General features: G+C 39.1%; 1 protein-coding gene across 8 annotated transcripts in view; it reads right to left on the bottom strand.

Moving 5' to 3' along the window:
* The window catches only part of BTRC (beta-transducin repeat containing E3 ubiquitin protein ligase), a 205,876-nt gene that overhangs the window by 139,146 nt on the left and 53,723 nt on the right, over positions 1–13,007 (bottom strand). The window lies entirely within an intron of this gene.

The raw sequence follows: 13,007 nt of genomic DNA, 5'->3' as shown, positions 1-13,007 counted from the left end.
CTAAGTGATGGGTTGACAGATGCAGCAAACCACCATGGCATATGTTTACCTACGTAACAAACCTGCACATCCTGCACATGTACCCCAGAACATAAAAAATATATAGAAAATAATTTTTGTTTGCCAATTATACAGCAATAAAGCCAGGGAGAAAAAATATAAACATGTATGTTTGGCAAAAAAACACAAATATGAGAAAATTCTAGAAGAGGTCTAAACTATTGCCAAGGTATATCATGCTCTCAGTTTGGGAGGTGGCACTCTGAAATATTGGAGCTCATAAAAATTTATTGAAAATAAGTACTAAGTTTTCATTTTTCTATATATTTTTGAAAAAATTAATATTGTAACAACTATTTGCCACTTAAAGTTTGAATACAACTCACTTGTAAATCTCCCCCCAAAAAATATAAATGTCTGTGTTTTTGTTTTTGTTTTTGAGACAGTCTTGCTCTGTCACTCAGGCTGGAGTGCAGTGGCACAATATTGGCTCACTGCAACCTCCGCCTCTCGGGTTCAAGTGATTGTCTTGCCTCAGACTCCCAAGTAGCTGAGATTATAGGCGCCCACCACCACACCCAGCTAATTTTTTGTATTTTTAGTAGAGATGGGGTTTCACCATATGGCCAGGCTGGTCTTGAACTCCTGGCCTCAAATGATCCACCTGCCTTGGCCTCTCAAAGTGCTGGAATTACTGGTGTGAGCCACTGCGCCCAGCCCAAATGTGTGTGTTATTATAAGCCACTCAATTTGGGGTAATTTGTTATGTAATAGATAGATAGATAGATAACTAATAAAATAAGCCACTGAATAAAGTTGAAACCTATGACTCCATTAATGACATAAAAAATAAACTGGGGACAAGCATGGTGGGTCACACCTGCAACCCAGCAGATTGCTTGAGGCCAGGAATTAGAGACCAGTCAGAGCAACATTTTGAGATCCTGCCTCTACAAAAAGAATTGGGGGGGAGGGGGGGGAAGGCATGGTGACACGCATCTGTAGTTCCAGCTACTTGGGAGACTGAGGCAGGAAGATCACTTGAGCCCAGGAGTTACAATGAGGATCATGCCACTGCACTCCACCCTGAGTGAAAGAACAAGACCCTATCTCTAATTTAAAATAAAATGAAACAAAATATAAACTGGAAGTTTGATAAGGAGGAGAATACTTAAATAATTTCAAAATAACCTCCCCACAAAATACTACTTCATTTTAATCGGAAAAATATAAAGTTAATTCTACAGTGGGGAAAAAAAACCCTGATATCTTAATCAAGTAATCAACATTAATATCACCAATAATGGAACAAATTCACATTATGTGTCACCTCACAGTATTCAATAAAAATACAACATCTCCTCTGTGATATTCCTGTCGAAGACACCTAACCTGGATCTAATCATGAGAAAACATCAAAAAAACCCAATTTGAAAAATGTTCTGCAAAATAACTGGCATGTAATCCTCAAAAATGTCAATGTTATGAAAGCCAAGGAAAGACTGAAGAACTGTCCCAGACTAAACGAGACTAAAGAGGTATGACAACTAAATGTACATGTGATCCTGAACTAGATCTTTATGCTATTATATAAAGGACACTGACTGAGATTACTAGAGAAACCTGAATGGGGTCTGTGGATTAGATGACAAAATAATATACCAATAATAATTTCCTTAACTCTGATGGTTGTTGTTGGGTTACATGGGAGAATGTTCTGGTTTGTAGGAAATACACAAAGAATTCAGAGGTGATAGGACTTCATGTCAGAACCTTATTCTGAAATGGCTTATGGGAAAAAAAAACCACAATTTGCATTTTACTTGCAACTCTTCTGTAGTTTGAGAATGTTTAAAAATAAAACATGGAATATTAATTAAAATACATACTGGGATTTTGCTTTTGGCCATAATGTAGTAATTGTTATCAGATTAAATTTCATGCAGAAAATTACAGAAGCTAAATAAAATACAGAAAATGGAAAGCATGAGAGAGAGAGAACAACTAATACAGCCAAAATTTTAGGGGCGAAGATCCCAGGCAGAAGAGAAATGCATTATGGTTAACCTGACATTCTGTGTATAATTTTTCCCCTGCGGCATTTGCTGACTCCTAAATTTTACATGCAGAGAGTAAGATGCTGAAAAACCAAGTCTGAAGTGTATTTCAGCAGTCTCATGATGCTATGGAGCCAAAGATTGGAGTATGGGGTGCATATAGGACAAGGTACCCTGGTTTAAAAAAAAAAACACTCAGGCTTTCAGTTGACAGCATGGAAGAGTTACATGAACCAGAAAAATGAAGGGCACCAAAAACAGAGATGCCTCAACTGAACCAAAGGGATATGTCTGTGAAAAGAATATTCAACACCCTGTGAAGAATGATTTCAGAGTCTCTAACCCTTTCATTAAAAAATATCTAGCTCTCAGTGAATAATTATGAAGCATTCAAAGCAAAGAGATCAAATGGCCAAATTAAAAAACAAACAAAAACCAGGGGAAAAGGCAAACAATAAAGTAGATAGATTCAAATGGCCGTCAACAGATGGGTGGATAACTCAAATCTAGTATATGCATACAATGGAATATTATTCAGCCTAATAAAGGATGGAAAATCTGACACATGCTGCAACATGGATGAATCTTGAGGACATTATGCTGAGTGAAATAAGCCAGTCACAAAAAGACAAATACAGTCATGTGACACTTCACAAAGGGGATACATTCTGAGAAATGCGTCAAGCTCGGCTGTGTGATCACAGTGTACTTACACAAATCTAGAAGGCATAATCTACTATACGCCTAGACTATAGGTACAGCATATTGCTCCTACGCTACAAACAGGAACAGCATGTTACTTTACCAAATATTGTAGACAACTGCAATATAGTGGAAAGTATTTGTGTATCTAAACAGAAAATGTACAGTAAAAATACCGTATAAAAGATTAAAAGGGCCAGGTGCAGTGGTTCACACCAGTAATCCCAACACTTTGGGAGGCTGAGGCGGGCAGACCGCCTGAGGTCAGGAGTTCCAGACCAGCCTGACCAACATGATGAAACCGAGTCTCTACTAAAAATACAAAATTAGCCAGGCGTGGTGGCGCATGCCTGTAATCCCAGCTACTCGGAAGGCTGAGGCAGGAGAATTGCTTGAACTCAGGAGGCAGAGGTTGCAGTGAGCAGAGATCATGCCATTTCACTCCAGTCTGGGCAACAAGAGTGAAAACTGTCTCAAAATACGGTTCAATACAATACAATACAATACAATACAATACAATACAATACAATACAATACAATACAATACAATACAATACAAACATAATACAAATGGCGGCCGGGTGTCATGGCTTTGGGAGGCTGAGGTGGGCAGATCCCTTGAGTCCAGGAGTTCAAGAACAGCTTGGGCAACATGGCGAAACCCCACCTCTACAAAAAATACATAAATTAGCCAGGCCTTGTGGTACATGCCTGTAGTCCCAGCTACTTGGGAGGTTGCAGCAGAAGGATCATTTGAGCCTGGGATGCGGAGGCTGAAGTAAGCCGAGATCTCACCACTGCACTCCAGCCTGGGCAACAGAAGACCCTGTCTTAAAAAAAAAAAAAAAAAAAAAAAGACAAAAAGATAAAAAATGGGCACTTAACCATGAATGGAGGTTGCAGGATTAGAAGTTGCTCTGGGTGAGTCAGTGAAAGAGTGGTCAATAAACATGAGGGCTAGGACATTATTATATACTACTATAGACTTCATAATGGTTAAGATGGCCAATAAACTCTGTGCACTTAGGCTAAATTTATTAAAACATACCTATGTCTCTTTAGTAATAAACTTAGCTTACTGTGACTTTTTCACTTTATAAATTTTTTTAATTTGTAAAAACTCTTTGACTCTTGTAGTAACATTTAGCTCAAAACACAAACATATTGTACGGCTGTACAAAGATATTTTTCCTTATATCTTTATAAGTTGTTTCATATATATATATATATATATATATATATATATATATAAAAAACTTAAACATCTTTGTTAAAAACCAACACATGAACACACACATTAGCCTAGGCCTACACAGGGTAAGGATCATCAATATCACTGTCTTCTACCTTCACAGCTTATGGCACTGGAAGGTCTTTGGGGGCAATTAACATCCACAGACCTGTCATCTCCTATGACATCAATGTCTTTTTCTGGAATACCTCCTGAAGGACCTGCCTGAGGCTGTTATACTGTTAATTTTTTTTTAAGAAGTAGAAGTAGTCCACTCTAAAATAACAATAAAGAATACAGTATAGTAAGTACATAAACCGGTAACATAGTTGTTTACTATCAAGTATTATGTACTGTACATAATTTTATGTACTACACGTTTTTATGACTGGCAGTACAGCAGGTTCATTTACAGCAGTGTCACTGAATAATGCCTTGCATTATATGTAACGTTACATTGGCTACAATGTCACTAGGTGACAGGAAGTTTTCAGCTCCATTATAATCTCAAGGGACCACCATCGTGTACACAGTCCATCACTGACTGAAACGTCATTATACAGTGCATGCCTGTGCTGTATAATTCCACTTATATGAGTTACCTAGAGTAGTCAAATTCAGAAAGTAAGATGGTGGTTGCCAGAAGCTGAGAGGTGGGGGGGTAATGGGGAGTTGTTATTTAATGAGTATAGAATTTCAGTTTTGCAAGAGGAAAAAGTTCTGAAGACTGGTTGCACAATAATGTGAATGTGCTAAAACTACTGAATTGTACACTTAAAAATGGTTAAGATGGTCAATTTTATGGTATGTATATGTTAACACAGTTAAAAACAACAGCCCCCAATGTGAGAAGTAATCGCAGACTTTAAAAAAACCATACTGAAGATATTCAACAAAACAGATTAAAAAGTTGCACCAGAAAATTGGAATCTAAAATTTAAAATATGTAACATGAAAATCTCGTATATAGGCCAGGCGCGGTGGCTCAAGCCTGTAATCCCAGCACTTTGGGAGGCCGAGACGGGCGGATCACGAGGTCAGGAGATCGAGACCATCCTGGCTAACATGGTGAAACCCCGTCTCTACTAAAAAATACAAAAAACTAGCCGGGCGAGGTGGCAGACGCCTGTAGTCCCAGCTACTCGGGAGGCTGAGGCAGGAGAATGGCGTAAACCCGGGAGGCGGAGCTTGCAGTGAGCTGAGATCCGGCCACTGCACTCCAACCCGGGCGACAGAGCAAGACTCTGTCTCAAAAAAAAAAAAAAAAAAGAAAGAAAATCTCGTATATAAAAAAAGTACAAAAGTTGAAATTAAGAATTCATTAGATTGGTTTAAGAGAAGAAACAAAGCAAGATCACATTCTAACGTTTTATCCTTTGTATTTTCAATTTTGTGAAATATCTCAAAATCTTTTAATGTAAAGTTTTTTTTCCTTTAATGTAAAGATTTCCTCTGGGACATATTCATCTTTTGCATCAAAACCACTTCCCTCAGGCCAGGCACAGTGGCTCACATCTGTAATCCCAGCACTTTGGGAGGCCAAAGCGGGGGGATCACCTGAGGCCAGGAGTTCAAGACCAGCCTGGACAAGATGGTGAAATCCCGTCTCTATTAAAAATACAAAAATTAGCCAGGTGTGGTGGCGGGTGCCTGTAATCCCAGCTACTCGGGAGGTTGAGGCAGAATTGCCTGAACCCAGGAGGCAGAGGTTGCAGTGAGCCGAGATCACACCACTGCACTCTAGCCTGGGCAACAAAGCAAGACTTCATCTCAAAAAAAACCCCAAAAAAACCACTTCCCTCATTTACGTTAATAAGTTCACCTTCAATAAGTTCCTCTGGCTGTATATCTAGAATCTATCTAATGGTGACAGTGTCAATTTTCCTATGGTCAACTATTTCTTCTGTAACTTCATTGACATTTCTCTTGAATTTCAATGAAAGTGTTATCATTTTTTTGTTACTCTGTTTCATCTCTGTTGGCCAATTTCCACTTTTGATTATCTACTTCTATAAAATATCATGTGGGCTTAACATTGGGAAAGACAACGCAACTATACACTTTATTGTCTGTATATAAATTTAATTGCCAACAGACCTTGAAATAAATAGATTGATGTGTATCTGTTTTTGACATAGTCATGTGTGGACTGGAGAACTAGCAATGAAGTCTGTACTTTACATAGTTACTCATAGTTAATATACTATGGTAACGGAAATTGAACCATGGTGTTGGGTGACTAGTGTCATGTAACTAAACTGTGCTAACTGAAATTTATGCACATTAGAAATATGTAATATGAGGACTGTTAGTACATTAAGTTTAAATAAAATAGAAACTCAAAGTAAAAACAAGCACTAGACTTTAGACTCTACCATAAGGCAATAATTGGTATCAAACTTATCCTCCTACCATCAACAAACTGAACAAAATATGTGAAACATGTATTTCAAGACACTGAACAACAAACAATGCCAGAATGTAATTCCTGAATGACAGGAAACAAATAAGATGGCCTTTAAAATTATCCTAGTCTTCTACCTGAAGGTATTGTCCAGGCTGCAGCACAAGAAAGGGGAACTCAAACAGAGTACAATGGTACCACTTACTTGAGGAAACAAAATGTATGAAGGCTAAAAAGAATCAGTGAGGTAGAACACTGAAGAATGAGTTATGTAGAAAAAGGTTCCACATAGCTGAATAAGACACCCCTCACTGAGTTCCTGAATACTAAGTCCTGTATGCATACAGTGAAACTCCACAACACTAGGCAAAAAACTACAACAGAGCTATAAGCTTAACAACTAGAAACTACACAGACCTGCGGCACATTTCTGTTCTGACTGGTCAGATTTCAAGAGCCTAATGAATACTTATGACATTCACTAGGAGCCTTAGAAAGCTCACATCTCAGTTGCTGGGATGAACTACACTAGAATAAAAGCTACACTAAAACTATCATAATAAAGCTTAAAATCAGCCACAAGAGCATCAAGCTGATCTGCAAAAAACTTAAGTGCACCAAAATAAACTCAACATCCTTTTAAAAAGATTTTAAGCCAGGCGCGGTGGCTCAAGCCTGTAATCCCTGCACTTTGGGAGCCCGAGACGGGTGGATCACGAGGTCAGGAGATCGAGACCATCCTGGCTAACACGGTGAAACCCCGTCTCTGCTAAAAAAATACAAAAAACTAGCCAGGCGAGGTGGTGGGTGCCTGTAGTCCCAGCTACTCGGGAGACTGAGGCAGGAGAATGGCGTAAACCCGGGAGGCGGAGCTTGCAGTGAGCTGAGATCCGGCCACTGCACTCCAGCCTGGGCGACAGAGCGAGACTCCATCTCAAAAAAACAAAAACAAACAAAAAAAGATTTTAAAAATACAAATATTCAATAATGTAATATCACAATGTCTACAACTAAACCTAAAATTACAAGACAAGAGGCACAAAATATGGTTTATAACGAGGAGGACTATCGGTCAATGGAAGCAGACTCAGAAAAAAACCTGACAGAGACAATGAAATTAGCAGACCTAAAAATTAAAACAGCTATAGTAAGATAAACATAATGATGTAGGGTATAAAAAAAGAATGAAATAAAAAGTTTCAAAACTAAAAATACAATGTTTGAAATGACAATTTCATGAAATAGGATTAGCAGCAGATTTAAACTCTGTAGAAGATAGTGAACCCGAGGACGAAAAAATAAAGCACTAAGAGAAAAAAGACTGAGGAAACAAACTGAACAAAGCTTCAGTGACCTATAGGAAATTGTAAGTGGTTTAACATATGTGTATCTGGTGTCCCAAAAGAAAACTAGAGAAAAGGGATGGGCAGAAGCAGAAAACATATTTGGAAAAATGCATATTTCCAAATATATCTGAAGAATGATAATAGACACAACCTATACAAAACTATAAAAAGTGCCAGAAATGGCCAGGTGCAGTAGCTCATGGCTATAATCCCAGCACTTTGGGAGGCCAAGGCAGGTAGATCTTTTGAGGTCAGGAGTTCAGCCTGACCAACGAAACCCCATCTCTACTGCAAAAACAAAATAGCCAGGTGTAGGGGCTTGCACCTGTAATACCAGCTACTCAGGAGGCTGAAGCAGGAGAATTGCTCGAACCCAGGAGGCAGAGGTTGCAGTGAGCCAAGACTGCACCAATACACTCTAGCCTGGGCAACAGAGTGAGACTGTCTCAAAAAAAAAAAAAAGTGCCAGAAATACAAATACGTGAATATTCTAAAAATCGTTTTCTTTTAAAACTTTTTTTTAAAAAGCAAGCAAGTTAAACAAAAATAATAAGTTACGGTGTTCATAATATATGTGAAAATAAAACGTATGACAATAATAACACAAAGGATAGGAATGTAGAAAACTGAAAATACAGTATATGTGAAGTGAAATATTTCCAGGCTGTGTTAAGTTAAAGATGCATATTGTTTTGTAAATCATATCTCAAAGAACAGTTGACTATCCAGAATATACTTTTACAACTCAAAAAAAAAAAAAGACAACCCAATTAAAAAATGGGCAAAAGAACTGAAAAGATATTACTCTCAACAGCACATAAAAATAGTACTCTTCCTTTTTTTTTCCAAGACAGAGTCTTGCTCTGTCACTCAGGCTGGAGTGCAGTGGCACAATCTCGGCTCACTGCAACCTCTGACTCCCGGGTTCAAGCAATTCTCCTACCTCAGCCTCCCAAGTAGCTAGGATTACAGACATGCACCATTGTGCCTGGCTAATTTTTGTATTTTTAGTAGAGACAGGGTTTCACTATGTTGGCCAGGCTGGTCTCCAACTCCTGACCTCATGATCCGCCCACCTTGGCCTCCAAAAATGCTGAAATTACAGGCGTGAACCACCCTGCGCAGCCAGGGTACTCTTCTTGACATCAGTAGTCATTAGGAAAATGAAAATCAAAACCACAATAATGTGGTACCCACTAGTATGGTAATTTTAAAAAAAGAACTAAAAAAAGCTAAAAGGCAACCATCCAGATGTATCAGGAGAGAAGCATACCAGGAAATCCAGATGTGCTAGAAGAAGATTTATCATTAAACTCCTGTCCAGTCTCAAAAGCTTTTGATGTTACAATTAAAACAAGAAAACCCACAACAGAAAATAACAAGTGCTGACCAAGATATGGAGAAACTGGAAACTTCATACATTGCTGGTGGGAATATAAAATAGTTCAGTAACTGTGGGAAACAGTTTGGCAGTGTCTCAAAAAATAAAACACAGAATTACCATCGCAATTTTCGTATATACCTACTTCTAGGTATATATCCAAAGAATTAAAAACAGGTAAACAAATACATGTATACACATGTTCATAGTAGCATTAATCAAAATTGGCAAAAGGTGAAAACAGCCCATAATGAATAAACAGATAAACAAATTCTGGTAACTCATGCACTGCATAACGACATTTTTAGTCAACAATGAACTGCATATACCATGGTGGTCCCACAGATGATAATACCAACATTTTAACTACATCTTTTCTATGTCTAAGTATGTGTAGATACACAAATACTTCCTATTGTGTAACAACTGCCTACAATATTCAGTACAGTAACATGCTGTCCAGGGAGCCTGGGAGCAACAAGCTATAACATATAGCCTAGATGTATAGTAAGCTATACTACCTAGGTTTGTGTAAGTACACTCAATGAAGTTCACACAATGTTGAAATCAGCTAATGACACATTTCTCAGAATGTATCCCCATCAAGTGACACATGACTGTATGTACATACAATGGAATATTATTCAGCCATAAAAATAAAGTACTAATATATGCTACAACATGATTGAACCTCAAAAATATGTCAAGTGAAAGAAGTCTGACACAAAAAGTCACACACTGTATGCTTCCATTTATATGAAATGTCCAGAATAGATAAATTCATATGGGCAGAATGCAGATTGGTGATTGCCAAGGGCTGAAGGAAGAAAATGGAAAGAAACTGCTTAGTGGATAAAAGCTTTTACTTGGAATGATGTAAATGTCTTGCAACTAGATAGAGGTAGTAGTTGCTAAATTACACAGAATTGTTCACTTTAAAATGGTTAATTTTATATTAGGTGAACTTTACCTCAGTTTTGTGTGTGTGTGTGTTTTTGTTTGTTTGTTTTTGTTGCTGTTGTTGTTGTTATTGAGATGGAGTTTTGCTCTTGTCACCCAGGCTGGAGTGCAGTGGCACAATCTTGACTCACTGCAACCTCAATCTCCCCGGTTCAAGCAATTCTCCTGCCTCAGCCTCCCAAATAGCTGGGATTACATGTGCCAACCACCACGCCCAGCTAATTTTTTTGTATTTTTAGTAGACACAGGGTTTCACTGTGTTGGCCAGGCTGGTCTCGAACTCCTGACCTCAGATGATTCACCTGCCTCAGCCTCCCAAAGTGCTGGGATTACAGGGGTGGGCCACTGCGCCCGGCCAACCTCAATATTTTAACATGCAAACTGTCATTTCTAAAGCAACCATTAAAACCAAACAAAGGTACCTAGTAAGCCAACAGAAGGCATACAATGGAATGGTAAAATAGTAACAAAAAATAAATCCAAAAGGAAGCAGGAAAATTTTTTAAAGGCAAAAAGGGCCAGGCCCAGTGACTCACAACTGTAATTCTAACACTTTGGGAGGCCCAGGGGGACAGATCGCTTGAGTCCATGAGTTGGAGACCAGCCTGGGCAACATGGCAAAACCCTGTCTCTATAAAAAATACAAAAATTAGCCAGGCATAGTGGCACATGCCTATAGTCCCAGCTACTCAGGAGGCTGAGATGAGAGGATCACTTAAGGCTGGGAGGTCGAGGCTTCAGTGAACAGAGATCACATCACTGCATTTCAGCCTGGGTGACAGAGTGATACCCTGTCTCAGAAAAAGAAAGTAAATTTTAAAAAAAGGAGAAAAAGAACAGATGGGAAAAAACAAACAAATAGCAAAATGATCAATTTAAATTTAACCATACTGATCACTACACTAAATGTATGGTCTAAATATACTCTCCAATACAATAACCACTAGTCACATACGGCTACTGAGCACTTGAATGGTGGCTAGTCCAAATTGAAATGTTATAACTTTAAAATACCCATAAATTTTTAAAAACTTAACACAAAAAAAGTAAAATACGTTATTCATAACTCTATATGAATTATATTTTGAAACAGTGTTTAAACTACACTGTGTTAGGCTGGGCACAGTGGCTCAGGCCTGTAATCCTGCACTTTGGGAGGCCCAGGTAGGCGGACTGCCAGAGCTCAGGAGTTCAAGACCAGCCTGGGCAATATGGCAAAACCTCATCTCTACTAAAAATACAGAAATTAGCCGGGTGTAGTGGCGCATACCTGTAGTCCTAACTACTCGGGAGGCTGAGGCACAAGAATCGCTTGAAGCCAGAGGCAGAGGTTGCAGTGAGCCAAGATCACACCACTTCACTCCAGCCTGGGCAACAGAGCGACACTCTATCTCCAAAAAAATAAAAACAAAAATAAAAAACTACAGTGTGTTAAATAAAATACATTATGAAAATTTCAACTTTCTTTTCACTTTTTTGTAAGAGACAGGGTCTCACTGTCAACCATGATGGAGTGCAGTGGTATGATCACAGCTCACTGTAACCTCAAACTCCTAGGCTCAAGAGATCCTCCTGCCTCAGCCTTCCAAGTAGATGGGACTACAGGTGTATACCATCACACCTAATATATATATATATTTTTGGTAGAAACAAGATCTTGCTATGTTACCCAGGCTGGTCTCATGCTCCTGGCCTCAAGTGATCCTCCCACCTCGGCCTCCTAAAACGCTGGGATTACAAGCATGAGCCACCTTGCCCAGTTTCATTTTACATTTTCAATGTGGCTACAAGAAAATTTAAAAGTATATATGTGGTTGGCATCTGGGGTAAACACTTTTATTAGACAGTGCAAGTCTAAATAAAGAAGGACAGATGATCAGGCTTAATTTAAAAACCAGACACAATTGGCCGGGCGCGGTGGCTCAAACCTGTAATCCCAGCACTTTGGGAGGCCGAGATGGGCGGATCACGAGGTCAGGAGATCGAGATCATCCTGGCTAAAACGGTGAAACCCTGTCTCTACTAAAAAAAGTACAAAAAACTAGCCGGGCAAGGTGGCGGTGGCCTGTAGTCCCAGCTACTCAGGAGGCTGAGGCAGGAGAACGGCGTGAACCCGGGAGGCGGAGCTTGCAGTGAGCTGAGATCCGGCCACTGTACTCCAGCCTGGGTGATAGAGCGAGACTCCGTCTCAAAAAAAAAAAAAAAAAAAAAAAAAAACAAACCCAGACACAATTATCTATTAATGTATACCAATAAATTAAAGGTAAAAAGCTTAAAAAAGCTGTATCATAACAACAGTCATAAGAAAGCTAAGGCCGGGCACAGTGGCTCACGTCTGTAATCCCAGCACTTTGGGAGGCTGATGTGGGTGGATCACCTGAGGTCAGGAGTTCAAGACCAGCCTGGCTAACATGGCGAAACCCCGTCTCTATTAAAAATACAAAAATTAGCCAGCCGTGATGGCACATGCCTGTAATCCCAGCTACTTGGGAGGCTGAGGCAGGAGAATCACTTGAATCCAGGAGGCAGAGGAGAAGTGAGCTAAGATCACACTACTGTACTCCAGCCTGGGTGAAAGAGTAAGACTACATCTCAAAAAGAAAAAAAAAAGAAAGAAAGCTGAGATGGCTATGTTAACATGAAAGTTCACCTTGGAACAAAGAGTATAAGCAGTAATAAAGAGGACTATTTCATAATTATAAAAAGGTTAATTCGTTGAGAATAATCCTAAAAGTATGTACGTACTACTACTAACAAAATTTCAAAATAAGCAAAATGCTCAGAACTAAAGGGAAAATACACAAACCTACACAGTTTGAGAGTCTAACATAACTCTCTCAGCTATTGATAGAATAAGCAACAAAGAAGTGACAAGTGGCCGGGCACAGTGACTCACGCCTGTAATCCCATCACTTTGAGAGGCCGA

The sequence above is a fragment of the Chlorocebus sabaeus genome, chromosome 9 (assembly GCF_047675955.1).
Source record: "Chlorocebus sabaeus isolate Y175 chromosome 9, mChlSab1.0.hap1, whole genome shotgun sequence".
NCBI lineage: Eukaryota > Metazoa > Chordata > Mammalia > Primates > Cercopithecidae > Chlorocebus > Chlorocebus sabaeus.
The sequence above is the reverse complement of the archived record's forward strand: the minus strand, read 5'-3'. Positions and strand labels throughout refer to the sequence as shown.